The following is a 27,656-nucleotide window of genomic DNA, read 5'->3' as shown; positions in this document are numbered from 1 at the left end:
GACCATCGGGTTCTTGGCCACCTCCCTGACCAAGGCTTTTCTCCCGGGCGGACAGCTCTAGGAAGAGTCTTGGTGGTTCCAAACGTCTTCCATTTAAGAATGATGGAAGCCACTGTGTTCTTGGGGACCTTCAAGGCTGCAGATATTTTTTGGTACGCTTCCCCAGATTGGTGCCTCGAAACAATCCTGTCTTGGATTTCTACGGACAATTCCTCATGGCTTGGTTTTTGCTCTGATATGCACTGTCATCTGTGGGACAGGTGTGTGCCTTTCCAAATCATGTCCAATAAATTGAATTGACCACAGGTGGACTCCAATCAAGTTGTACAAACATCTCAAGGATGATCAATGGAAAAAGGATGCACCTGAGCTCAATTTCGAGTCTCATAGCAAAGGGTCTGAATAGTTATGTAAATAAGGTATTTCTGTTTTTTATTTGTCATAAATTTGCAAAGATTTTGATAAACTGTTCTCACTTTGTCATTACGGGGTATTGAGTGTAGATTGATGAGGAAAAACATTTATTTAATCCATTTTAGAATTGTTATGTGACTTTTTCCACATAACAAAATGTGGAAAAAGTCAAGGGGTCTGAATACGTTCGCAGAGGGAATCTACACTGGTCACACCAACATCCCCGTGGAAAGTTCCCGACACCTTGTAGAATGCCCCGAATAGTCCAGGCTGTTCTGGAGGCAAAGGCGGTTCCGACCTGATGCTAAATGGGTGTACCTAATAAACTGTCCGTTGAGTAGTTGAAATGTATTTATGTTGAATTTCATATTTGATTAGACATGTTATTTGACCTTGTTTCAATGTTGATAGTAAAATGGTATGTTTGAATAAATGTCATGCGATCAACCTGAATAGAGGTATATTGAAATAAAATGTGGAGCCACAGTCTAATGATTCCTGCCTGAACAGTGACTCCTTCTGGTATATGAGGGGTAATGCACTTTTGTGAGAAGTTGACCATCCAGTAGCCTAACTCTTATGTACCCTGCTTAGCCTTGGAAACAAATTGTTTGATTCAGCTGAGCTATCATGTCAAACACATTTAGTTATTGATCAGCTTCCATACTCATTTTCGTACACTACCTAAATAGCATTTAATATTTTAAAGTAACTCAACTTTTCTTACACAAGCTGTATGTGAAAGTAAATTCGCCAGGAGTAAGATTGGGTTTATGTAGGCTACATTGACATCTGATTTGCCCAAAGGACATCATTTTAACGTGAAGCTAGGTGTACTATCATTTGTCTATGGTTGATTGGATCTTTGGACATGTAGATGTAGTTGCCATTAGCCTTATAAATAAGATTCCAACCAGCCATTGTGCTTAAAAAAGACGCTATTGCTCTCTAAAGCCTTAGTAAATACTGTTTGTGTAAGAAACGCTATTGCACAGACAGAGGGCGCCTAGGAGGCGGCAATAAATAAAGGAGCAGAGACCGCAAAACATAACATTCTCAGACATCCGCTATGTTCCTTCCCACTATTCTGTGAATCTCCATTTCTCCACCCGTCTCGGTTCGTTTGTTTTCCTCGCGACGCGGAGGAGAGCGTAGTCCTACGCGCAAGTAGGTGGAGAAAATGAAAAGTTAACGATATTGACTATAAGCGACAGCCAACACAGTGTCAAAGTGAAAGTGGCACCAGTTGGCATTCCCAAAGACCGTCGTTTGATCTGCTTTTCATAGCTGTCCCAATAGAGGGCTGTTACTGAGGGAGGTCTCCTCTTAGTTGGTGACGGTTACAGTAAGCGACACGGAGCCTGTACATTGTCCTGGCCAGGTAAGTGTGTCGTGTCAGTCTACCTTGGAAGTCATAAGGGTTTATCAATAGGCCTATAACATTCACAGTTTTACGCGCTACAAAACGTTCAGAAAGATAACTGTTGCCATTCAAATGTTAGTCTTCATTTGTACTCCTGCGTCACCCATATTGACAACATAAAATATTGACATTGTTGCCAATTATGCGTGCATTCAGACATATTGTGTCACATTTGTAGCGTGCGTAATATGCGCATAATAGTTATTGCCGTGAGAATGGCATGCTATGATTTTGGGTGTCGACAGTAATCGCACTTCTGACCAAGAACGAATTGCAATAGTCTAATTGTGTAATAGGAACCGCACAATGTACAGTGTATCTTTCCAATTCGTCTATCGACAGACCATGCGGGTCGACTTGTTAGCGAAACATTGTTAATCATATGCATACAGTAGATCATCAGCGCTCTTGTGAAAAGGCAATACATAGCCTACTGTAGTAAACCAGTTAGCCGAGCAACCATTACATGGCATTAGTCGACTAAATTCAACTCCAAGAGTTACGATGGAATTGAGCAGCGGCTAGTCTGGGCGGACTGGAGCTCCGACATCACATACACTTTTTTAATCGATTACTATGGATTTCAGCACCCAAAGAATAGCATGCAATGTTGTCCAATTACAGTCCGCACACACTAGTTGCAGCTCAACAACATCATTAATCGTGGAGTTGAGTTTAGTCGGCAAACATGGCACATGACAGCTCTATGACGAATTCCACATTTTTAACCCATTAAAAAAGTGCACGATTGCATGTTCTTGGCTTCCTATGGTAAGTTTGACAGACCTGTGAGCTCAGTTCTGTCCAATGTGTATTTTCTCATCATCAACAACAGCACTGACTTTGCAGCCTGGTCTCATAGACGAGACGTAACATAGTAAAGGTAAATGGGAGCCTCTGAAATTAGTATGATATGTTACATTTGGTATGGTTACATAAGACAGATGGTTATTTATGGCAAAAAGGAAATAGGACGGCTGGTCGGGGTGGATGAGTGGGCGTATAACACAAACATGCAAGTTCAAATCTCATATGGACAACTTTAGCATTTTAGGTAATTAACAACTTTTCAGCTACTTTCTAATTTTTAGCTACTTTGCAACTACTTTCATTGTTAGCTCACCCTTCCCCGAACTTTAACCCTTTTAGATAACCCTAACCGGTTAACCTAACTCCTGAACTCAACTTTAAGCCTAAACCCTAGCCTAGCTAATGTTAGCCAGCTAGGCAACGTTAGCCACCTAGCGTGAATTCTTAACATACTGTATCATACGTTTTTCAAATTCATAAAATATTATACGTTTGCAAATTCTTAACATATAATACGAATTGTAATTCGTAAGATATCATACGAAATGGGTGATAGACATCCACAAATTAATACATACCATATCATACTAAATGGAGTGTCTCAGATTTACATACAGAATAATACGAAATGCTCTGAGACCAGGTTGGACTCTGAGATAGATGATGCAGCTGAATTATGGCCAGCACTGGAGCTCCTCTGCCAAGGCGTTTATACACAGACAATAACCCAGTATGTGTTCTCTCGCCCATCAAAGAGTGAACACAGGCACGGCATTGATCAGTGTTTAAGTTGAGGATGTATAGCTATACACTATATCCTCTCACTCTGTGCCAGAAGACCAATGAGACCAACACATCAGTGTCATCTGTAATCACACCCGACAGATTCTCTCTCGAGGAGGACATGTGTAGAACAATGTGAAGAGTTTCATTCCAAAACGCTATTTATCCATTTTCAGAAATGTTAGTAAATTAGATTTTTTTCTTTAAAGAACTTATGAAAGAGACTGGTTTGTTTTTTTCTCATCTACTCATGGCATGGGGTTGTTCAATGACAGACATGTACATTTGAAGTCAGAAGTTTACATACACCTTAGCCAAATACATTTAAACTCAGTTTTTCACAATTCTTGACATTTAATCTGAGTAAAAAGTCCCTGTCTTCGGTCAGTTAGGATCACCACTTTATTTTAAGAATATGAAATGTCAGAATAATAGTAGAGAAAATTATTTATTTCTGATTTTATTTCTTTCATCACATTCCCAGTGGGTCAGAAGTTTACATACACTCAATTAGTATTTGGTAGCACTGCCTTTCAATTGTTTAACTTGGGTCAAACGTTTCGGGTAGCCTTCCACAAGCTTCCCACAATATGTTGGGGGAATTTTGGCCCATTCCTCCTGACTGCTGGTGTAACTGAGTGTAACTGAGAACTTTTTCAGTTCTGCCCACAAATTGTCTATAGGATTGAGGTCAGGGCTTTGTGATGGCCACTCCAATACCTTGACTTTGTTGTCCTTAAGCCATTTTGCCACAACTTTGGAAGTATGCTTGGGGTCATTGTCCATTTGGAAGACCCATTTGTGACTAAGCTTTAACTTCCTGACTGATGTCTTGAGATATTGCTTCAATATATCCACATCATTTTAATTCCTCATGATGCCATCTATTTTGTGAAGTGCACCAGTCCCTAGTGCAGCAAAGCACCCCCACAACATGATGCTGTGCTTCACGGTTCCTGACCTGTGCTTCACGGTTGGGATGGTGTTCTTCGGCTTGCAAGCCTCCCCCTTTTTCCTCCAAACATAACAATGGTCATTATGACCAAACAGTTCTATTTTTGTTTCATCAGACCAGAGTACATTTCTCCAAAAAGTATGATCTTTGTCCCCATGTGCAGTTGCAAACCGTAGTCTGGCTTTTTTTATGGGGGTTTTGGAGCAGTGGCTTCTTCCTTGCTGAGCGGCTTTTAAGGTTACGTCGATATAGGACTCGTTTTACTGTGGATATAGATACTTTTGTACCGGTTTCCTCCAGCATCTTCACAAGGTCCTTTGCTGTTGTTCTGGGATTGATTTGCACTTTTCGCACCAAAGTACGTTCATCTCTAGGAGACAGAACGCGTCTCCTTCCTGAGCGAGATGACGGCTGCGTGGTCCCATGGTGTTTATACTTGCGTACTATTGTTTGTACAGACGAGCGTGGTACCTTCAGGCGTTTGGAAATTTCTCCCAAGGATGAACCAGACTTGTGGAGGTCTACAATTTCTTTTTTTCTGAGGTCTTGGCTGATTTCTTTAGATTTTCCCATGATGTCAAGCAAAGAGGCACTGAGTTTGAAGGTAGGCCTTGAAATACATCCATAGGTACACCTCCAATTGACTCAAATGATGTCAATTAGCCTGTCAGAAGCTTCTAAAGCCATGACATCATTTTATGGAATTTTCCAAGCTGTTGAAAGGCACAGTCAACTTAGTGTATGTAAACTTCTGACCCACTGGAATTGTGATACAGTGAATTGTAAGTGAAATAATCTGTCTGTAAAAATTATTTGTGGAGTGTGGAGTGGTTGAAAAACGAGTTTTAATGATTCCAACATAAGTGTTTGTAAACTTCCGACTTCAACTGTATATATTTTTTATTTAACCTTTATTTAACTAGGCAAGTCAGTTAAGAACAAATTCTTATTTACAATGACGGCCTACACCGGCCAAACCTGGAGGGTGGTTGGCCAATTGTGGGACTCCCAATCACAGCCGGTTGTGATACAGCTTGGATTCAAACCAGGGTGTCTGTAGTGACACTTCAAGCACTGAGATGCAGTGCCTTAGACCGCTGCGCCACTCTGGAGCCTTGAGTAAGCCTTGAGGTGGTACCACCCAGCACATCTAGAAGGTAGTGTATTTCATACTGAACCCCTTCCTTGAGGTGGTACCACCCAGCACATCTAGAAGGTAGTGTATTTCATACCGAACCCCACCCTTGAGGTGGTACCACCCAGCACATCTAGAAGGTAGTGTATTTCATACCGAACCCCTTCCTTGAGGTGGTACCACCCAGCACATCTAGAAGGTAGTGTATTTCATACCGAACCCCTTCCTTGAGGTGGTACCACCCAGCACATCTAGAAGGTAGTGTATTTCATACCGAACCCCTCCCTTGAGGTGGTACCACCCAGCACATCTAGAAGGTAGTGTATTTCATACCGAACCCCTCCCTTGAGGTGGTACCACCCAGCACATCTAGAAGGTAGTGTATTTCATACCGAACCCCTTCCTTGAGGTGGTACCACCCAGCACATCTAGAAGGTAGTGTATTTCATACCGAACCCCTTCCTTGAGGTGGTACCACCCAGCACATCTAGAAGGTAGTGTATTTCATACCGAACCCCTTCCTTGAGGTGGTACCACCCAGCACATCTAGAAGGTAGTGTATTTCATACCGAACCCCTCCCTTGAGGTGGTACCACCCAGCACATCTAGAAGGTAGTGTATTTCATACCGAACCCCTTCCTTGAGGTGGTACCACCCAGCACATCTAGAAGGTAGTGTATTTCATACCGAACCCCTTCCTTGAGGTGGTACCACCCAGCACATCTAGAAGGTAGTGTATTTCATACCGAACCCCTTCCTTGAGGTGGTACCACCCAGCACATCTAGAAGGTAGTGTATTTCATACCGAACCCCTTCCTTGAGGTGGTACCACCCAGCACATCTAGAAGGTAGTGTATTTCATACCGAACCCCACCCTTGAGGTGGTACCACCCAGCACATCTAGAAGGTAGTGTATTTCATACCGAACCCCTTCCTTGAGAGGACATAGAGGCACCTGATTTGAACCGCTAGGGGGAAATAGACAGATTTACAAAAAAATACCAAAATATATAACTTTTGCAACGAACTCTCAAAATGAAGACCAGAATTTACGTTTCACTATAACATCTGGTTTTCGATGAAAATCCTGTATTTTTAAATATACAGGATAAGAACATTCCATTCCAGGTAAACAATGGATATATAGCATTTTGCATCAAAACACATTCATATTTTACACACACATAAAGTAACCATAAATATAAATTTCTGGAAAATTGGTGCATATAGTGTTTTTGAAATAAACTCTTCATGTGCTCATCTGTGGCCAGAAAAAGACCCACAAGATTAGAGGATCTTATCTTGACCCTCAATCAGGAACTGTAGCTGTTGGCATTGCTGCTGGCATAATTGTTTTTCTATGAATGAGGGCGCTCTTCAGGGAAGGCTGTCTAGTCAAACCATGTCTGGTCTGGTCATAAGGCTCCCCAGCCTGTTCTTGGAATATCGGTCCAGTTACTGCTAAAACAATTATTCTAAGAATGGTTCATTGTCATTCTAAGAATGTCCTGTAACTTCCAATTTTAGGTATTTATGACTACATACACATACATGAGCTTTCATTGTAGCTTTCATTTTAAAACTATTAGTAATTTCATTTTGAAACTAGTAGTAGTAATTTCATTTTGAAACTAGTAGTAGTAATTTCATTTTGAAACTAGTAGTAGTAATTTCATTTTGAAACTAGTAGTAGTAATTTCATTTTGAAACTAGTAGTAGTAATTTCATTTTGAAACTAGTAGTAGTAATTTCATTTTGAAACTAGTAGTAGTAATTTCATTTTGTAACTAGTAGTAGTAATTTCATTTTGAAACTATTCTGTCTTCCTTCCTTCCCGTTTTGGGCTGAAACTCTCAGGTTTGTGTATGAGGAAGGCCGAGCTTAGAGAATTAAACATTGTTTAGGGTTAGGCTATGTTTCTTCATACTGCAATGGATGCCATGCGATCTTTGCTCGGTTGTTTGTGTGTGTTCTGCTTGCGAGGCCTCAAGTTCTTGTTGATACAGTTTAAGACTAACAGTCTTGCCAGTGATCCAAACGTGTGTGAACACACTCTCTCTAACTCACTTCCTCTCTTCCAGTTAGTCCACGTTTATGTGGGTGATTGATTAACCTTCTTAGTATTTAAATCTATCACGTATCTAGTATTAGTCAGAGGATGTGACTGCTCACTCCACAGCCTAATGCAATCCGTCAACTGTTGTCCCCAAGACAATATCATAATGCACTAATACAAATAAAACTTATTTGTGGACGTAATGTGGAACTAAGCCCTTTGTCATCACACACAAATCACATTGACACAACAGTGAAACATCAATAGCACCTTTTCAGTTGAGTTTAAAGTTTAAGTTTAAAAATGATCATTTCAATTCAATAAATCCAACAACAGATTATTCGCCTTTATTAGTGCTTGCGAATCCAGAGTCACATTTCGTCTCACCCAAAACGATAGATTTGCCTAAGGAAATCAGTCAATTCAAATACATTGAGTAGGGCCTTATCTATAGATTTCACATGACTGGGAATACAGATATGCATCTGTCGGTCACAGATACAGTATCAATGCCTAAGGAATCAATGCACCAACAGGGTAATATTTTACAGACAAAATTGTGTTATAACAACCTTTGTGCTCTGAGAGTTGTTTCTTTTTAGCCTCCCCCCTCCCTCGATTTTATAAAGAAGTACATATTACTTCACAGGAAATGACATGTAATCGATTAACACATCTTCCTCTCTGCAGGATGCAGGAAGTGTGTCTGGACTGATATGTTAATCTGATTTGAATGAGGACCAAACGTGTGCTGCACTAACTGAGGGGTTGTCGTAGCAACTATCTGAGATGGGTAGAAGCCATCATCTCCGGCGTTTTGTAACATGTTGTGTTTCGTCCTTATAAGCCCTGTGTGACACTGTCTAGTGTAATGTATTCTTCCTCCCTTCCTTTCTAACAATTTCTCTCGCTATTTCCATCAGCTACATGGGAAATACTCCGTTTTGGTCATGCAGTTTTGGTCATGCATTCTACACTGAACAAAAATATAAAAGCAACATGTAAAGTGTTGGTCCCATGTTTCATGAGCTGAAATAAAATGGCCCAGAAATGTTCCATATGCATAAAAAGCTTATTTCTCTCAAAGTTTGTGCACAAATTTGTGTACGTCCCTGTTTGTGAGTATTGCTAATTTGCCAAGATAATTCACCCACCTGACAGGTGTGGCTTATCAAGAAGCTGATTAAACAGCATGATCATTACACAGGTGCACCTTGTGCTGGGGACAATAAAAGGCCACTCTAAAATGTGCAGTTGTGTCACACAACACAGTCTTGAAGAAGCGTCCTCCAGAGCTGTTGCCAGAGAATTTAATGTCTCTACCAAAAGCCGCCCAACGTCGTTTTAGAGAATTTGGCAGTACGTCCAACCGGCCTCACAATCGCAGACCACATGTAACCACGCCACCCCAGGACCTCCACATCAGTCTGAGGGAGTGCCGAGGAGTATTTTTGTCTGTAATAAAGACCTTCTGTGGGGAAAAACAAATTCTGATTGGCTGGTTCTGGTTCTGGCTGAGTTACAGTTCATATAAGAAAATCAGTTAAGCTTTTTGTGCGTATGTAAAATTCTGTGATCTTTTATTTCAGCTCATGAAACATGGGACCAACACTTTACATGTTGCATTTCTATTTTTGTTCAGTTTAAAATACCCTTCAAAAGTAATTCTAAGATGTCCGTTGGAAGGGGGATGAGAGGATGGATGAGAAGACAACAAAGAACAGAGGGATATGAAAAGGGGTTATTTTTTGGATGCATGCAGCATTGTGCCACGTGCCGTCGCCGTGACCACGTGAGTGGTTGCCATGTAGAAGCTGTCCCATGCAGAGACCTTTTCAGTGGACGAGCTTTGTCTTCCACCTGGTGCTCTCTCTCCCTCTCTTTCACGAACTGTACTTATGGTGAAGGAATGGTTCTCATTGAATTTACACATGCACTGACGCCGCACACACACACACACACACAGCTGATATGAAACAATAGTATTTTCATTTAATTTAAGGCAGTCTATGGGAAGCTCAGATCAATCCCTGGGCACTCATAGCCTGGCCTTTTGAATGCATCCGAGGGAGGTGAGCAGCTGTGGATACTGAGGGTAGCGCCAATGATAACTGATTGCTTGTCCAAACCCAGGGAGGATGTCTTATTAATCATTATTAACTGGATGGTTTGAGCCATGAATGCTTATTGGCTGAAAGCCGTGGTATATGGTCTGAAATACCACGGCTTTCAGCCAATCAGCATTCAGGGTATGACAAAACATTTATTTTTACTCTAAGTACTGTTGAAGTCGGAAGTTTACATACACTTAGGTTGGAGTCATTAAAACTCGTTTTTAAACCACTCCACAAATTTCTTGTTAACAAACTATAGTTTTGATAAGTCGGTTAGGACATCTACTTTGTGCATGACAAGTAATTTTTGCAACAATTGTTTACAGACAGATAATTTCACTTATAATTCAATGTATCACAATCCCAGTGGGTCAGAAGTTTACATACACTAAGTTGACTGTGCCTTTAAACAGCTTGGAAAATTCCAGAAAATTATGTCATGGCTTTAGAAGCCTCATAATTTGAGTCAATTGGAGGTGTACCTGTGGAAGTATTTCAAGGTCTACCTTCAAACTCAGTTCCTCTTTGCGTGACATCATGGGAAAATCAAAAGAAATCAGCCAAGACCTTTTTTGTAGAATTGTAGTCTGGTTCATCCTTGGGAGCAATTTCCAAATGCCTGAAGGCACCACGTTCATCTGTACAAACAATAGTACGCTAGTATAAACACCATGGGACCACGCAGCCATCATACCACTCAGGAAGGAGACGGATTCTGTCTCCTAGAGATGAACGTACTTTGGTGCGAAAAGTGCAAAACAATCCCAGAACAACAGCAAAGGACCTTGTGAAGATGCTGGAGGAAACCGGTACAAAAGTATCTATATCCACAGTAAAAACGAGTCCTATATCGACATAACCTGAAAAGCCAGCAAGGAAGAAGCCACAGCTCCAAAACCCCCATAAAAAAGCCAAACTACGGTTTGCAACTGCACACGGGGACAAAGATCGTACTTTTTGGAGAAATGTCTTCTGGTCTAATGAAACAAAAATAGAACTGTTTGGCCATAATTACCATTGTTATATTTGGAGGAAAAAGGGGGAGGCTTGCAAGCCGAAGAACACCATCCCAACCGTGAAGCACGGGGGTGGCAGCATCATGTTGTGGGGGTGCTTTGCTGCACTAGGGACTGGTGCAATTCACAAAATAGATGGCATCATGAGAAGGAAAATGATGTGGATATATTGAAGCAACATCAAGACATCAGTCAGGAAGTTAAAGCTTGGTCGCAAATGGGTCTTCCAAATGGACAATGATCCCAAGCACACTTCCAAAGTTGTGGCAAAATGGCTTAAGGACAACAAAGTCAAGGTATTGGAGTGGCCATCACAGAGCCCTGACCTCAATCCTATAGAAAATGTGTGGGCAGAACTGAAAAAGCGTGTGCGAGCAAGGAGGCCTACAAACCTGACTCAGTTACACCAGCTCTGTCAGGAGGAATGGGCCAAACTTATAGTGGGAAGATTGTGGAAGGCAACCCGAAACGTTTGACCCAAGTTAAACAATTGAAAGGCAGTGCTACCAAATACTAATTGAGTGTATGTAAACTTCTGACCCACTGGGAATGTGATGAAAGAAATAAAAGCTGAAATAAATCATTCTCTCTACTATTATTCTGACATTTCATATTCTTAAAATAAAGTGGTGATCCTAACTGACCTAAAACAGGGACTTTTTACTCAGATTAAATGACAGGAATTGTGAAAAACTGAGTTTAAATGTATTTGGCAAAGGTGTATGTAATCTTCCGACTTCAACTGTACGTTGGTAACCAACTTACATTAGCAATAAGGCACCTCTGGGGTTTGTGGTATATTGCCAATATACCACATGTTGCGCCGTGCTGAAGAACAGCCCTTAGTCATGGTATATTGGCCATCTACCATACTCCCTCGGGCCTTATTGCTTAAATATAATACCATACTCCCTCTGGCCTTATTGATCACATAGTTAGCCCATAGGTTGCTGTTATTCAATTCAAAGATACAGGTACAATAAGCAGTGAAAACTCAGCCAAGATGGTCTATCCACTTAGACAATATGGTTTATAAGGACTTATAAATTGGGTGGTTTGAGCCCTAGCTATTTCAGTGGATGTTACACACATTTCTACCAGCAAATGTGTTAAATTATAGCCATGGTATGAAAGGGATAATTAACAAGGGGCTATGCATTCTATGCAAAATTTTCCATAGGAATTATCCCTTCTCTGACACCATTTTGTGGGATTGTGAGAAGACTAGTACTAGCTGAGAGAGTGAAGGGTGGCTGTTTGACATAGCCTGCAGTCCATTTCCTTAATGTGCTATCTGGCAGTGTTTGTATAGTGATTTAGAACCGCTGAGGTTGATACAGTGGATCCAATCCAAACCAAGGATCTCAGGAAGTGTGATGTTCATTCCCTAAAGGCAGACATGTTGAACCAGTCTGAGGGGGATACAATATTGCTTCTTAATTTGTGGCTCCTGTCATAACAGTTGAGTCTCTCGTCCGGTGAGCGGCTCAGGCTAATGTCAAGCTAACGTCAACATACTTCTGTGGTTGATATGGAGCTCTGGGCTCAGACCAAGTGTCCTCGTCACTGTTCTAATGCTTCTTCTTCATCATGTTGGAAGACTAGGGCCAGGATTCAATATAAGGCACATTATAGAGCAACGCATTGCTCTTGACTTTGAAAGGTAATTTACGTTTGAGCTGAAATAAATGCGCAGTGTTTACCATGAATGCGATTTCTGAACCTCCTTGCTGTGAATCCTGGCCTAGAAGTAGTGTTAACGCCACAAGTTGCCAGGATAGGGCAGAGCCAATGTAGACTTGAACTGGGTACAAAGTTAAATAAGTATAGCACAGCACATGGTAGATTTCTAGTGAATACACAGCATTCCGGTTAGGTTCAGTGGATACACAGCAAACTAGCACAGCAAACGTGAGGATGCCACACAAAAGTTAAAGTTAATCACCATTTATTTAAAAAAAAATATTTAACTAGGCAAGTCAGTTAAGAATAAATTCTTACTTACAATGACGGCCTACACCGGCCAAACCCGGACGACGCTGGGCTAATTGTGCACCGCCCTATGGGTCTCCCAATCACAGCCAGTTGGGATACAGCCTGGATTCAAACCAGGTTGTCTGTAGTGTCGCCTCTAGCACTGAGATGCAGTGCCTTAAACCGCTGCACCACTCAGGAGCCGTAAGTACAACTACAGTCATGGCCAAAAGTTTTGAGAATGACACAAATATTAATTTCCACAAAGTTTGCTGCTTCAGTGTCTTTAGATATTTTTGTCAGATGTTACTATGGAATACTGAAGTATAATTACAAGCATTTCATAAGTGTCAAAGGCTTTTATTGACAATTACATGAAGTTGATGCAAACAGTCAATATTTGCAGTGTTGACCCTTCTTTTTCAAGACCTCTGCAATCCGCCCTGGCATGCTGTCAATTAATTTCTGGGCCACATCCTGACTGATGGCAGCCCATTCTTGCATAATCAATGCTTGGAGTTTGTCAGAATTTGTGGGTTTTTGTTTGTCCACCCGTCTCTTGAGGATTGACCACAAGTTCTCAATGGGATTAAGGTCTGGGGAGTTTCCTGGCCATGGACCCAAAATATCGATGTATTGTTCCCCGAGCCACTTAGTTATCACTTTTGCCTTATGGCAAGGTGCTCCATCATGCTGGAAAAGCCATTGTTCGTCACCAAACTGTTCCTGGATGGTTGGGAGAAGTTTCTCTCTGAGGATGTGTTGGTACCATTCTTTATTCATGCTGTGATCTTAGGCAAAATTGTGAGTGAGCCCACTCCTTTGGCTGAGAAGCAACCCCACACATGAATGGTCTCAGGATGCTTTACTGTTGGCATGACACAGGACTGATGGTAGCGCTCATCTTGTCTTCTCCGGACAAGCTTTTTTTTCCGGATGCCCAAAACAATCGGAAAGGGGATTCATCAGAGAAAATGACTTTACCCCAGTCCTCAGCAGTCCAATCCCTGTACCTTTTACAGAATATTAGTATGTCCCTGATGTTTTTCCTGGAGAGAAGTGGCTTCTTTGCTGGCCTTCTTGACACCAGGCCATCCTCCAAAAGTCTTTGACTCACTGTGCGTGCAGATGCACTCACACCTGCCTGCTGCCATTCCTAAGCAAGCTCTGTACTGGTGGTGCCCCGATCCCGCAGCTGAATCAACTTTAGGAGACGGTCCTGGCGCTTGCTGGACTTTTCTGGGCACCCTGAAGCCTTCTTCACAGCAATTGAACCGCTCTCCTTGAAGTTCTTGATGATCCGATAAATGGTTGATTTAGGTGCAATCTTACTGGCAGCAATATCCATGCCTGTGAAGCCCTTGTTGTGCAAAGCAATGATGACAGCACCTGTTTACTTGCAGGTAACCATGTATGGCAGAGGAAGAACAATGATTCCAAGCACCACCCTCCTTTTGAAGCTTCCAGTCTGTTATTCGAACTCAATCAGCATGACAGAGTGATCTCCACCCTTGTCCTCGTCAACACTCACACCTGTGTTAACGAGAGAATCACTGACATGATGTCAGCCCGTCCTTTCGTGGCAGGGGTGAAATGCAGTGGAAATGTTTTTTGGGGATTCAGTTCATGTGGATGGCAAAGAGGGACTTTGCAATTAATTGCAATTCATCTGATCACTCTTCATAACATTCTGGAGTATTTGCAAATTCCCATCATGCAAACTGAGGCAGCAGACTTTGTGAAAATGTATATTTGTGTCATTCTCAAAACTTTTGGCCATGACTGTACTAAATATTAAGGCTCTAAATGTAGAATGTTCACAGCATGAAATGTAATAAAAACTGTGCGCTTTACCTGGTTGTTCTCCAAGTTGCCAAGCAACAACCAATACTCTTTACCTTAATTTCACTTTAACAATGAAGCTCAATAAAAACACTAAAAATCGCCCTTGCTTGAGAGCGGCATGGCAGCTTGGATCCCAACCGCTGGCTTCGTCTCCCTATCTTGGCTTCTGAGCCCCCGGAGCATACCATGTGTTCCTCTTTTAAAGGGAGCTCAATTACGGTGCATTCGTAAAGTATTCAGACCCCTTGACTTTTTCCAGATTTTGTTACTTGTTCTAAAATTGATTAAATAATACATATTCTTCATAAATCTACACACAAACCTCATAATGACAAAGCGAAAACAGGTATTTAGAAATGTTTGCAAATGTATTACTAATAAAAAACAGAAATACCTTATCGACATAAGTAAAAAAAAAAAAAAAAAATAAAATATGGATTTCACCTTTATTTAATTAACCAGGTAGGCCAGTTGAGAACAAGTTCTCATTTACAACTGCGACCTGGCCAAGATAAAGCAAAGCAGTGCGACACAAACAACAACACAGAGTTACACATGGAATAAACAAACATACAGTCAATAACACAATAGAAAAGTGTATATATACACTGTGTGCAAATGAGGTAAGATTAGGGAGGTAAGGCAATAAATAGGCCGTAGTGGCGAAGTAATTACAATTTAGCAATAAACACTGGCGTGATAGATGTGCAGAAGATGAATGTGCAAGGAGAGATACTGGGGTGCAAAGGAGCAAAAATAAATAAATAACAATATGGGGATGAGGTAGTTGGATGGGCTATTTACAGATGGGCTATGTACAGGTGCAATGATCTGTAAGCTGCTCTGACAGCTGATGTTTAAAGTTAGTGAGGAAAATATGAGTCTCCAGCTTCAGTGAATTTTGCAATTTGTTCCAGTCATTGGCAGCAGAGAACTGGAAGGAAAGGCGGCCAAAGGGGGAATTGGCTTTGGGGGTGACCAGTGAAATATACCTGCTGGAGCGCGTGCTACGGGTGGGTGCTGCTATGTTGACCAGTGATGGTGGTGACAGTGTTTCCTAGCCTCAGTGCAGGAGCAAGCTGGGAGGAGGTGCTCTTATTCTCCATGGACTTTACAGTGTCCCAGAACTTTTTGGAGTTTGTGCTACAGGATGCAAATTTCTGTTTGAAAAAGCTAGTCTTTGCTTTCCTAACTGCCTGAGTATATTGGTTCCTAACTTCCCTGAAAATGTGCATATCACGGGGGCTATTCGATGCTAATGCAGAACGCCACAGGATGTTTTTGTGCTGATCAAGGGCAGTCAGGTCTGGAGTGAACCAAGAGCTATATCTGTTCCTGGTTCTACATTTTTTGAATGGGGCATGCTTATTTAAGATGGTGAGGAAAGCACTTTTAAAGAATAACCAGGCATCCTCTACTGACGGAATGAGGTCAATATCCTTCCAGGATACCCGGGCCAGGTCAATTAGCAAGGCCTGCTTGCTGAAGTGTTTTAGGGAGTGTTTGACAGTGATGAGGGGTGTTCATTTGACCCCAGACCCATTACGGACGCAGGCGATGAGGCAGTGATCGCTGACATCCTGGTTGAAGACAGCAGAGGTGTATTTAGAAGGCAGGTTAGTCAGGATGATATCTATGAGGGTGCCCATGTTTACGGATTTGGTGTTGTACCTGGTAGGTTCATTGATAATTTGTGTGAGATTGAGGGCATCTAGCTTAGATTGTAGGACGGCCAGGGTGTTAAGCATGTCCCAGTTTAGGTCACCTAACACTACGAGCTCTGAAAATAGATGGGGGGCAATCAATTCACATATGGTGTCCAGGGCACAGCTGGGGGCTGAAGGTGGTCAATAACAAGCGGCAACAGTGAGAGACTTGTTTCTGGAAAAGTGAATTTTTAAAATTAGAAGCTCGAATTGTTTGGGCACAGACCTGGATAGTATGACAGAACTCTGCAGGCTATCTCTGCAGTAGATTGCAACTCCGCCTCCTTTGGCAGTTATATCTTGTCGGAAAATGTTATAGTTAGGGATGGAAATGTCAGGATTTTTGGTAGCCTTCCTAAGCCAGAATTCAGACACGGCTAGGACATCCGGGTTGGCAGAGTGTATTAAATCAGTGAATAAAGCAAACTTAGGGAGGAGGCTTCTAATGTTAACATGCATGAAACCAAGGCTTTTACGGTTACAGAAGTCAACAAATGAGAGCGCCTGGGGAATGGGAGTGGAGCTAGACACTGCAGGGCCTGGATTGACCTCTACAGGGTATGGCTAAAGGCTATAAGAACTGGTCGTTTAGTGCATTCGGAACAGAGAGTAAAATGAGCAAGTTTCTGGGCGCGGAAGAATAGATTCAAGGCATAATGTACAGACAAGGGTATGGTAGCATGTGAATACAGTGGAGGTAAACCTAGACTTTGAGTGACAATGAGAGAGGTTTTGTCTCTAGAGACACCATTTAAACCAGGTGAGGTCACCACATGTGTGGGAGGTGGAACAAAAGGGCTAGCTAAGGCATATTAAGCAGGGCTGGAGGCTCTGCAGTGAAATAAGACAATAATCACTGACCAAAACAGCCATGGACAAGGCTATCCGGAACATATCCCAGTCCACGTAATCAAAACAATCTTGAAGCGTGGATTCCGATTGGTCAGACCAGCGTTGAATAGTCCTTAGCACGGGTACTTCCTGTTTGAGTTTCTGCCTATAGGAAAGGAGGAGCAAAATGGAGTCGTGGTCAGATTTGCAGAAAAGAGGGCGGGGGAGGGCCTTGTATGCATAGCGGAAGTTAGAGCAGCAGTGATCCAGTGTATTGCCTTCACGAGTGCTACAATCAATATGCTGATAGAATTTAGGTTGCCTTGTTCTCAAATTAGATTTGTTAAAGTCCCCAGCTACAATAAATCCAGCCTCAGGATATATGGTTTCCAGTTTGCATAAAGTCCAGTGAAGTTCCTTGAGGGCCATCGTGGTATCGGCTTGAGAGGGGATATACACGGCTGTGACAATAACAGAAGAGAATTCTCTTGGGAGATAATATGTCTTCCTCTTCTCTTGCAGCGTAGTTTTGGGTCGGCCTGGGTACTGTAGACAAAGGACCCGCTTCGGGAAAGTCGTATTCCTGGTCGTAGTGCTGGTAAGTTGACGTCGCTCTGATATCCAATAGTTCTTCCCGGCTGTATGTAATAACACTTAAGATTTAAGTGGAAGAAATAATACATAAAAAATGAAATACTGCAAAGTTTCCTAAGGACTAGAAGAGAGGCAGCCATCTGTCGGCGCCATCATCGTCCTGTGTGCCTTTTACTGAGGAATGGCTTCTGTCTGGCCACTCTACCATAAAGGCCTGATTGGTGGAGTGCTGCAGAGATGGTTGTCCTTCTGGAAGGTTCTCCCATCTCCACAGAGAAACTCTATAGCTCTGTCAGAGTGACCATCGAGTTCCTGTTCACCTCCCTGACCAAGGCCCTTCTGCCCCGATTGCTCAGTTTGGCCGGGCGGCAAGCTCTAGGAAGAGTCTTGGTGGTTCCAAAACTTATTCCATTTAAGAATGATGGAGGCCCCTGTGTTCTTGGGGACCCTCAATGCTGCAGACAAATATTTTGATACCCTTCCCCAGATCTGTGCCTCGACACAATCCTGTCTTGTAATTCCTTCAACCTCATGGCTTGGTTTTTGCTCTGACATGCACATTCAATTGTGGGACCTTATATAGACAGTTGCCCTTTCCAAATCATGTCCAATTAATTTAATTTACCACAGGTGGACTCCAAGTTGCAGAAACATCTCAAGGATGGTCAATGGAAACCGGATGCACCTGAGCTAAATTTGTAGTCTCATAGCAAAAGGTCTGAATACTAGCCCCGGCCTGCTAGCGGTCTGAATCGCCGTGTCTCCAGCTCGCCTAGCTACTCTCTGGACCCTATGATCACTCGGCTACGCATGCCTCTCCCTAATGTCAATATGCCTTGTCCATGGCTGTTTTGGTCAGTGATTATTGTCTTATTTCACTGCAGAGCCTCCAGCCCTGCTTAATATGCCTTAGCTAGCCCTTTTGTTCCACCTCCCACACATGTGGTGACCTCACCTGGTTTAAATGGTGTCTCTAGAGACAAAACCTCTCTCATTGTCACTCAAAGTCTAGGTTTACCTCCACTGTATTCACATGCTACCATACCCTTGTCTGTACATTATGCCTTGAATCTATTCTTCCGCGCCCAGAAACTTGCTCATTTTACTCTCTGTTCCGAATGCACTAAACGACCAGTTCTTATAGCCTTTAGCCATACCCTGTAGAGGTCAATCCAGGCCCTGCAGTGTCTAGCTCCACTCCCATTCCCCAGGCGCTCTCATTTGTTGACTTCTGTAACCGTAAAAGCCTTGGTTTCATGCATGTTAACATTAGATTGTTAGATTGAGATGGGTCTCAACCCATCTCATATGTATATACTGTACTCTATATCATCTACTGCATCTTGCCATCTTTATGTAATACATGTACCACTAGCCACTTTAAACTATGCCACTTTATGTTTACATACCCTACAGTACTCATCTCATATGTATATACCGTACTCTATACCATCTACTGCATCTTGCCATGCCGTTCTGTACCACCACTCATTCATATATCTTTATGTACATATTCTTTATCCCTTTACACTTGTGTGTGTGTATAAGGTAGTAGTTGTGGAATTGTTAGGTTAGATTACTTGTTGGTTATTACTGCATTGTCGGAACTAGAAGCACAAGCATTTCGCTACACTCGCATTAACATCTGCTAACCATGTGTATGTGACTAATAAAATTTGATTTGATTTGATTTAGAAGCCTCCTCCCTAAGTTTGCTTTATTCACTGATTTAATACACTCTGCCAACCCGGATGTCCTAGCCGTGTCTGAATTCTGGCTTAGGAAGGCTACCAAAAATCCTGACATTTCCATCCCTAACTATAACATTTTCCGACAAGATATAACTGCCAAAGGATAACTGCCAAAGGATAGCCAACAGAGAATAATGTTGACGTATACGCTGATTCGGTGAGTGAGTTTATAAGAAAGTGTATAGGAGATGTTGTACCCACTGTGACTATTAAAACCTACCCTAACCAGAAACCGTGGATAGATGGCAGCATTCAGGCGAAAACTGCAAGCGTGAACCACCACATTTAACCATGGAGGCGACTGGGAATATGGCCAAATACAAACAGTGTAGTTATTTCCTCCGCAAGGCAATCAAACAAGCAAAATGTGAGAATAGAGAGACAAAGTGGAGTCGCAATTCAATGGCTCAGACAAGAGACGTATGTGGCAGGGTCTACAGATTCTCACGGACTACAAAAGGAAAACCAGCCACGTCACAGACACCGGTGTCTTGCTTCCAGACAAATTAACATCTTCTTTGCCCGCTTTGAGGATAAAACAGTGCCACCGACGCGGCCCGCTACCAAGGACTGTGGGCTCTCCTTCTCCCTGGCCGACGTGAGTAAGACATTTTAAACGTGTTAACCCTTGCAAGGCTGCTGGCCCAGACGGCATCCCTAGCCGCGTCCTCAGAGTATGCGCAGACCAGCTGGCTGGTGTGTTTACGGACATATTCAACTCTCACTATCCCAGTCTGTTGTCCCCACATGCTTCAAGATGGTCACCATTGTTCCTGTACCCAAGAATGCAAAGGTAACTGAACTAAATGACTACCGCCCCGTAGCGCTCACTTCTGTCATCATGAAGTGTTTTGAGAGGCTAGTTAAGGATCATATCACCTCCGCCTTACCTGTCACCTTAGACCCACTTCAATTTGCTTACCGCCCCAATAGGTCCATAGACGATGCAGTCACCATCATACTCCACACTGCCCTATCCTATCTGGACAAGAGGATTACGTTTGTAAGAATGCTGTTCATTGACTACAGCTCAGCATTCAACACCATTGTACCCTCCAAGCTCATTATTAAGCTTGAGGCCCTGGGTCTCAACCCCACCCTGTGCAATTGGGTCCTGGACTTCCTGACGGGCCGCCCCCCAGGTCGTGAAGGTAGGAAACACCATCTCCACTTCGCTGATCCTCAACACTAGGATCCCCACAAGGGTGCGTGCTCAGCCCCCTCCTGTACTCCCTGTTCGCTCATGACTGTGTGGCCATGCACGCCTCCAACTCAATCGTCAAGTTTGCAGACGACACAACAGTAGTAAGCTTGATTACCAACAACGACAAGACAGCCTACAGGGAGGAGATGAGGGCACTCGGAGTGTGGTGTCAGGAAAACAACCTCTCACTCAACGCCAACAAAACAAAGGAGATGATCGTGGACTTCAGGAAACAGCAGAGGGAGCACCCCCCTATCCACATCGACGGGACAGGACAGCAGTGAAGGTGGAAAGTTTTAAGTTCCTCGGCGTACACATCACGGACAAACTGAAATGATGAAGAAGGCTGGGGCGAAGGTTCACCTTCCAACAGGACACCCACTCTAAGCACACAGCCAAGACAACTCAGGAGTTGCTTCGGGAGAAGTCTCTGAGTGTCCTTGAGTGGCCCAGCCAGAGCCCAGACTTGAACCCGATCGAACATCTCTAGAGAGACCTGACAGAGCTTGAGAGGATCTGCAGAGAAGAATAGGAGAAACTCCCCAAATACAGGTGTGCCAAGAAGACTTGAGGTTGTAATCGCTGCCAAAGATGCTTCAACAAAGTAAAGGGTCTGAAATACTAATGTAAACATAGTATTTGCACACAAAAAAAACTAAACTGTTGTTGCTTCGTCATTATGGGGTATTTTGTGTAGATTGATGAGGGAGAAAAACAATTTAATCCATTTGAGAATAAAGCTGTAACATAACAAAATGTGTAAAAAGTCAAGGGGTCTGAATACTTTCCCAATGCACTGTACCTATAAAACCTGTAAGCAGGAAGACCAACATAGTCAATCACAGAGCACATTCAAAACAAATGCTAAACTGTATGTGTATTTTGCTAAGTATGCAAAAATGTGTTAGTCATTGTACTAAATTATGTAATTAATATGCTGTGGTGCTGTCTAGAAATAATTCCTTGCCCTGGTCAAAGGCACTTGTGTAGATCTGAAAAGATGGGATAGGTATAATTAATATGGCAGAAGTTCTATTGGTCTATTGGAGGGGGAAATTTAGCTTTTACCATTATTGCTTCAAACCCATCAACACGATTGTCGGGGTTAGCTAGGGGTTGCTTCTGACTCTGTGCTCCTCATGGAAAAAAGTGATAGTTTTACTGTGGAACTTTGTTGCTGAAACTTGTTTTATATTATAGCGTCTCAGATTATGAAAGGATGTTTGGTTGCCATTGTTTTGTCAGTGACATTTCATCCCTGTATACAGCTCTCGAAAGGGCCACTTTCTCAAAGGTATCATTTCTTTAAAACATTGTCCTAACATTACATTTACTTGACAGAAACATAGGTAATAATGAAATGAACACTTTATTTTCTTGAAGGTCCATTGCAGCCATTTATATCTCGATATCAAATCATTTCTGGGTAAAAATTAAGTACCTTACTGTGATTGTTTTAAATTAAAATGGTTAAAAAAAAGACACAGAAATAGCATCTTAGCAAAGAGCAATTCTCAAGCAAGAATTTAGCTTCGACTGTCTGGGAGTGGGGAGGAGAACATTTGTGATGTCACCAGGCAGGCCAAAACTCCATCCCACCAAAACAGGCAGAGATTTCAGGCGTTGTTTTCAAACAGCTCTTACACTAAAATGGCATTAACATCATTTTCACAATTCCACTGTATTATTCCAACCTCAGTGTGGAAATATATATAAAACATACAAATATCATGTTTTTGACTGCACTGGGCCTTTACAATCAGCCGGAATTTGCATGTTTTAGGTTAGGGTTGGCATGGCTCATATGTGGCAATTCCTCTTTATGGCCACTTAGTGGCGCAGTAGACCACATTCCCACCCGTCTCACATTGTCTTTGCAATCAGACAGTATAAAACTTTCCTGCTGCAGTGCATTGTACCTTGCTTATAGTGAGATATCCAAATATTATAATACATACATCACTCTGATATTGTGCGTATGTGAGGATTTGCTGCCTTAGAAGATAAGTGTCTCGTGTGTGTAAATGTGGATTAAAGAATGTAAATACACTAAAGTCACAACCGCAGACTGAATAAATACCAGAGATGGGACCAAGACCCTAATATTCGACAAGATCACAATATTCGACAAGACCACAAGATCCGACTATCAAATCGAGTCCCAACTAGAATGGGGTCGAGTCTCAAGTCAAGGCCAAGTCGAACTCGACCAAAACAATGGAATTGCCATGGAAATGCATGGAGGAAAGGGCTGTCCAAAGTCTCCTCATTGCCCTTAGCAAAATTAGCATACATTTAGGCTATTGTTTATATGTGAATTTCACACTATGTTGAGGTAAAAATCTGAGTATAACGCTTGTAAGGATGTCGACCACAATACATGTTCAAGTCATCATCCCCAATCAACTGCATTATAGTTAATAACAACTTTAACTTCCACCACTGATTTATGTATGCTAGCTATGCTAACCAGTTTATATGAACGTGAGTTAGCATTTAGCAGTCACTTCTAGACCTGAAAAGAGACAACTTCTTCATGTTATGCAGCGAAAACAGCCAAATAAACTCAGCAAAAAAATAAACGTCCCTTTTTCAGGACCCTGTCTTTCAAAGATAATTCGTAAAAATCTAAATAACTTCACAGATCTTCATTGTAAAGGGTTTAAACACTGTGTCCCATGCTTGCTCAATGAACCATAAACAATTAATGAACATGCAACTGTGGAACGGTCGTCAAGACACTAACAACTTAGAGACGGTAGGCAATTAAGGTCACAGTTATGAAAACTTAGGACACTAAAGAGGCCTTTCTACTGACTCTGAAAAACACCAAAAGATGCCCAGGGTCCCTGCTCGTCTGTGTGAACGTGCCTTAGGTATGCTGCAAGGAGGCATGAGGACTGCAGATGTGGCCAGGGCAATAAATTGCAATGTCCGCCTAAGACAGCGATACAGGGAGACAGGACGGACAGCTGATCGTCCTTGCATTGGCAGACCACGTGTAACAACACCTGCACAGGATCGGTACATCCGAACATCACACCTGCGGGACAGGTACAGAATGGCAACAACAACTGCCCGAGTTACACCAGGAACGCACAATCCCTGCATCAGTGCTCAGACTGTCCACAATAGGCTGGGAGAGGCTGGACTGAGGGCTTGTAGGCCTGTTGTAAGGCAGGTCCTCACCAGACATCACCGGCAACAACATTGCCTATGGGCACAAACACACCGTCGCTGGACCAGGCAGGACTGGCAAAAAGTGCTCTTCACTTATGTTATGGTCGGTTTTCGCGTTTATCGTCGAAGGAATGAGCATTACACCGAGGCCTGTACTCTGGAGCGGGATCGATTTGGAGGTGGAGGGTCCGTCATGGTCTGGGGCGGTGTGTCACAGCATCATCGGACTGAGCGTGTTGTCATTGCAGGCAATCTCAACGCTGTGTGTTACAGGGAAGACATCCTCCTCCCTCATGTGGTACCCTTCCTGCAGGCTCATCCTGACATGACCCTCCAGCATGACAATGCCACCAGCCATACTGCTCGTTCTGTGCGTGATTTCCTGCAAGACAGGAATCTCAGTGTTCTGCCATGGCCAGCGAAAAGGCCGGATCTCAATCCCATTGAGCACGTCTGGGACCTGTTGGATCGGAGGGTGAGGGCTAGGGCCATTACCCACAGAAATGTCAGGGAACTTGCAGGTGCCTTGGTGGAAGAGTGGGGTAACATCTCACAGCAAGAACCGGCAAATCTGGTGCAGTCCATGAGGAGAAGATGCACTGCAGTACTTAATGCAGCTGGTGGCCACACCAGATACTGACTGTTACTTTTGGTTTTGAACCCCCCCTTTGTTCAGGGACACATTATTCCATTTCTGTTAGTCACATGTCTGTGGAACTTGTTCAGTTCATGTCTCAGTTGTTGAATCTTGTTATGTTCATACAAATATTTACACATGTTAAGTTTGCTGAAAATAAACTCAGTTGACAGTGAGAGGACGTTTCTTAATTTTGCTGAATTTATATCCAAATCGGATTTAGTAACCACATTTATGACGGATTTGACAAATATTCACTTTGATAGATCAGATTTGTTGAATGTGAGCCAATATGGTCAAGGGAATGTCTGCTTTCTATTGACTCCTTTACCACATCTATAGGACACATGCTGCGTTCAAAACTCGGTAATCTCTGATTCAGTGCATTCAAGACAACTGGGAACACGTGAAAACATGAGCTTTGACTGGGAAAATCGCGCCACTCTGGAGCAATATGAACAAAAGTTCTACCTCGAGTCTTGAGAATATTCATGTGAACAATAAACATCGCGCCCACTGAGGGTAAGAAATGGTAAATTAAATTGTATCATATCAAACATGAAACAGAAATGTCTAAGTGTTGCGATCAATGGTACGGGAATGATGAAATGCTAGCAATTATTGTAGGATTAGATGCAATATAGATTTACCACATATGCATTTAAACGTGTAAAAGCAACAGCAAGCAGTTCAACAAGAGAACAGCGTGGTCTCCACAGGGGAGAGTTTCGAGAGCATAAATGGAGACGCGTTTACGGCAAGCTTCATAAGTAAATGATCAATTGCAGTAGGCCTAAGGTAGTAATTATTGGTTGATGCCCCAATGCTAGTGAGCTTGTAAAGTAAACAGTTAATATTCTGGATCACCAACATTCTTTGGAGCTGCATATTTATTTATGGCAATCCTCTCTCCCTACACTTTGACATTTGCGCTGCACCCAATCCGTTAGCTGTACAGCACATCAGTAATCTGTTTGCTAACTCACCCGACCTGTGTGGATTGACTGGTCCAATCAGAGGGCCGAGTGTGCTTTTCACTAGCCAATCTGTTGCACGTTTTTTTGCAAGGGCGATGCTGCAACTACTGTTTTGGCTGCGTGGAGAATAATCCAGAGAGAATCTGTGCCACAAAATGAGTAACAAAACGTTACAAAACCTCGCCAGATAATTTGAAGTCGTCAAATACGAGTCTTGAAGCTCCAAGTCGAGTCTCTCAAGTTATTTTATTTTCTGTCAAGTCTCAAGTCATCAAATTTGTGACTCAAATCCATGTCATGTAATTCGAGTCCACAACTCTGCTAAATTTCCTACGTCCCCATTCTTGAAACGAGGCTGCTTTGTTTGGTAGAGGACAACGTTATGTTAATGTAAGTTAAATTCAGTGCACTTAGTCAGTAGGGTAATAGGGTCCTCATTTGCAGGTGCATAGTTCCCTGTTAGTTAATGATGCAGTCAGGATGGGAAGTTATGCATTGTGGATTTCTTTAACCCCACGTCACGTGTTACTATGGAAACAGGGACGAGGGGCTTTACTACAAGGTCCAGGACAATCCTCCTCTCCCTTCTTCCTCCTTCTGCCAACTTGGCGTTGCCAGGTGGGCTAACTTCAACCTTTACTGAGTATACTCATCCACTGCCCTTTCGTATTGTTTTCTCCTATCCTCTCTCAAACGCACACACGGTAGAGTAGTGTGTGTCTGTGTGTTATACAAACGACAGTTGGGTCACTCAGGTAAAGTTTACGCTGTCTGGATATCCGGGCGACCTGGCGCCATTGAAGTAGCCTCTAGCAGCCCTGTGAAGTGTGTATTTTTATCCCCCACGCTCCTAGAGATATCTGTCTCTCGTTTATTGATCCCACTATGCTGTCACCAGCTCTGATAACACTGTGGGTTGCTGGTGGATCAAACGGTGTTTCGTTTACTCTAAGAAAACATGTGTACACTGTATAGCAGGCCTATTGCTTCGTGGTTTGCTTGAGAAAACACTGGCAGGTGTTATTTTCTATTCTGGAACTCAGACTGCCAATGATAACTTTCTCATGAAATGGGTTAGGCTACTGTCATTTTCCATTTTCTCTTGGTGATTTGAGATGTTTTGCTGGTGTTAAATTTAGCAGACCCAATTGCATTTACCTGCGATTACCACTAGCACATTTCCTGTCAGTTTGCAATTTGCCCTTTTTTGGATCCATATATTTTGATGGTTCATAGGTCTCCTTTGTGTAGGCTGTGTCAGAGTTGCATAAAAGGCTTCCTGTGAGTGTATCTTTGGGCCAAGAGTTATGTAGACTCCTGTCAGGGCGACACAGGAAGACACACCTTTCATAAAGACACCAACTCTCTCTAACATGCACAAATATTAGTACTGACACTGGCTTGTACACTACAGTATTTCTTAACCCGGTTGTCCTTATATGGGCATTTCCCCTAAGGGGCGGAGCCTTTAGTAGCCACATCAACTTCCTGCCAGAAAGGTAAATGTCATAGAGTAGATATGTCTTCATCTGGGATGGGCCGATAAGGAGGAAGTGGTATAAATAATGATTTTTTTATTGATGACATTCAAATACAGGAAGTTCAAGGGTACATAGGGTGGCAGGTAGCCTAGCAGTTAAGAGTGTTTGGCCAGTAACCAAAAGGTTGCTGTTTTGAATCCCTGATCCCACTAGGTGAAAAATCTGTTTTTGTGCCCTTGAGATAGGCATTTAACCCTAATTGCTCTGGATAAGAGAGTCTGCTGAAGTGACTCAAATGCACATGACAGGCAGTCAAGTTGATAAAAGCATGGGCAATGAAAGTGATACAATAATGTGCTGAAATTGAAGTGTTTCTTGTGTTGCCAATCAGCAGCGCCATCTTCTGTAAACTATTCTCTTTGTGGAGCTCAAGCTTCAAATTGCTCAGAATTGATATCAGTTTGATTAATTATTTAATTTCTTCAGTCTTCAAGGAAGTTGACTGGCAACCCAAACAAATGGAAGGATTGTGGGTAATTTGTGGGTCCTTGTTCAGGCCTATTCAGTGGCCTTGTGGTTATGGCACCTGCCCTGAGTTTGGAAGGTTGTGAGTTCAATCCCTGGCAGAGTCATACTAAAGACTGTAAAAAATGGGCCATGAGGAGTCTTTGCTTGACACTGAGCATTAAGGAGATGGATTGGGGCTAAGGCCCTGTGCTGTACTAGCATACTGTCCAGAGAGTGTACTTGTACACCAAGCTACAGCAGAC

At 42.6% G+C, this 27,656-nt stretch overlaps 1 protein-coding gene across 2 annotated transcripts in view; it reads left to right on the top strand.

The window, feature by feature from the left end:
* The first annotated feature begins 1,463 nt into the window (after positions 1–1,463).
* The window catches only part of LOC139550865 (guanine nucleotide-binding protein G(I)/G(S)/G(O) subunit gamma-12-like), a 59,230-nt gene continuing 33,037 nt past the window's right edge, over positions 1,464–27,656 (top strand). The window contains exons 1-2 of one of the 2 annotated variants that reach the window (XM_071362086.1): positions 1,466–1,795; positions 17,585–17,660. The gene's annotated coding sequence lies outside the window, so the exon portion shown is untranslated. Of the gene's footprint in view, positions 1,796–17,584; positions 17,661–27,656 lie in introns of both variants that reach the window. The other variant, XM_071362087.1, reaches the window with a different exon arrangement.

This window comes from Salvelinus alpinus, chromosome 23 (assembly GCF_045679555.1).
Source record: "Salvelinus alpinus chromosome 23, SLU_Salpinus.1, whole genome shotgun sequence".
Taxonomy (NCBI): Eukaryota; Metazoa; Chordata; class Actinopteri; order Salmoniformes; family Salmonidae; genus Salvelinus; species Salvelinus alpinus.
The sequence above is the reverse complement of the archived record's forward strand: the minus strand, read 5'-3'. Positions and strand labels throughout refer to the sequence as shown.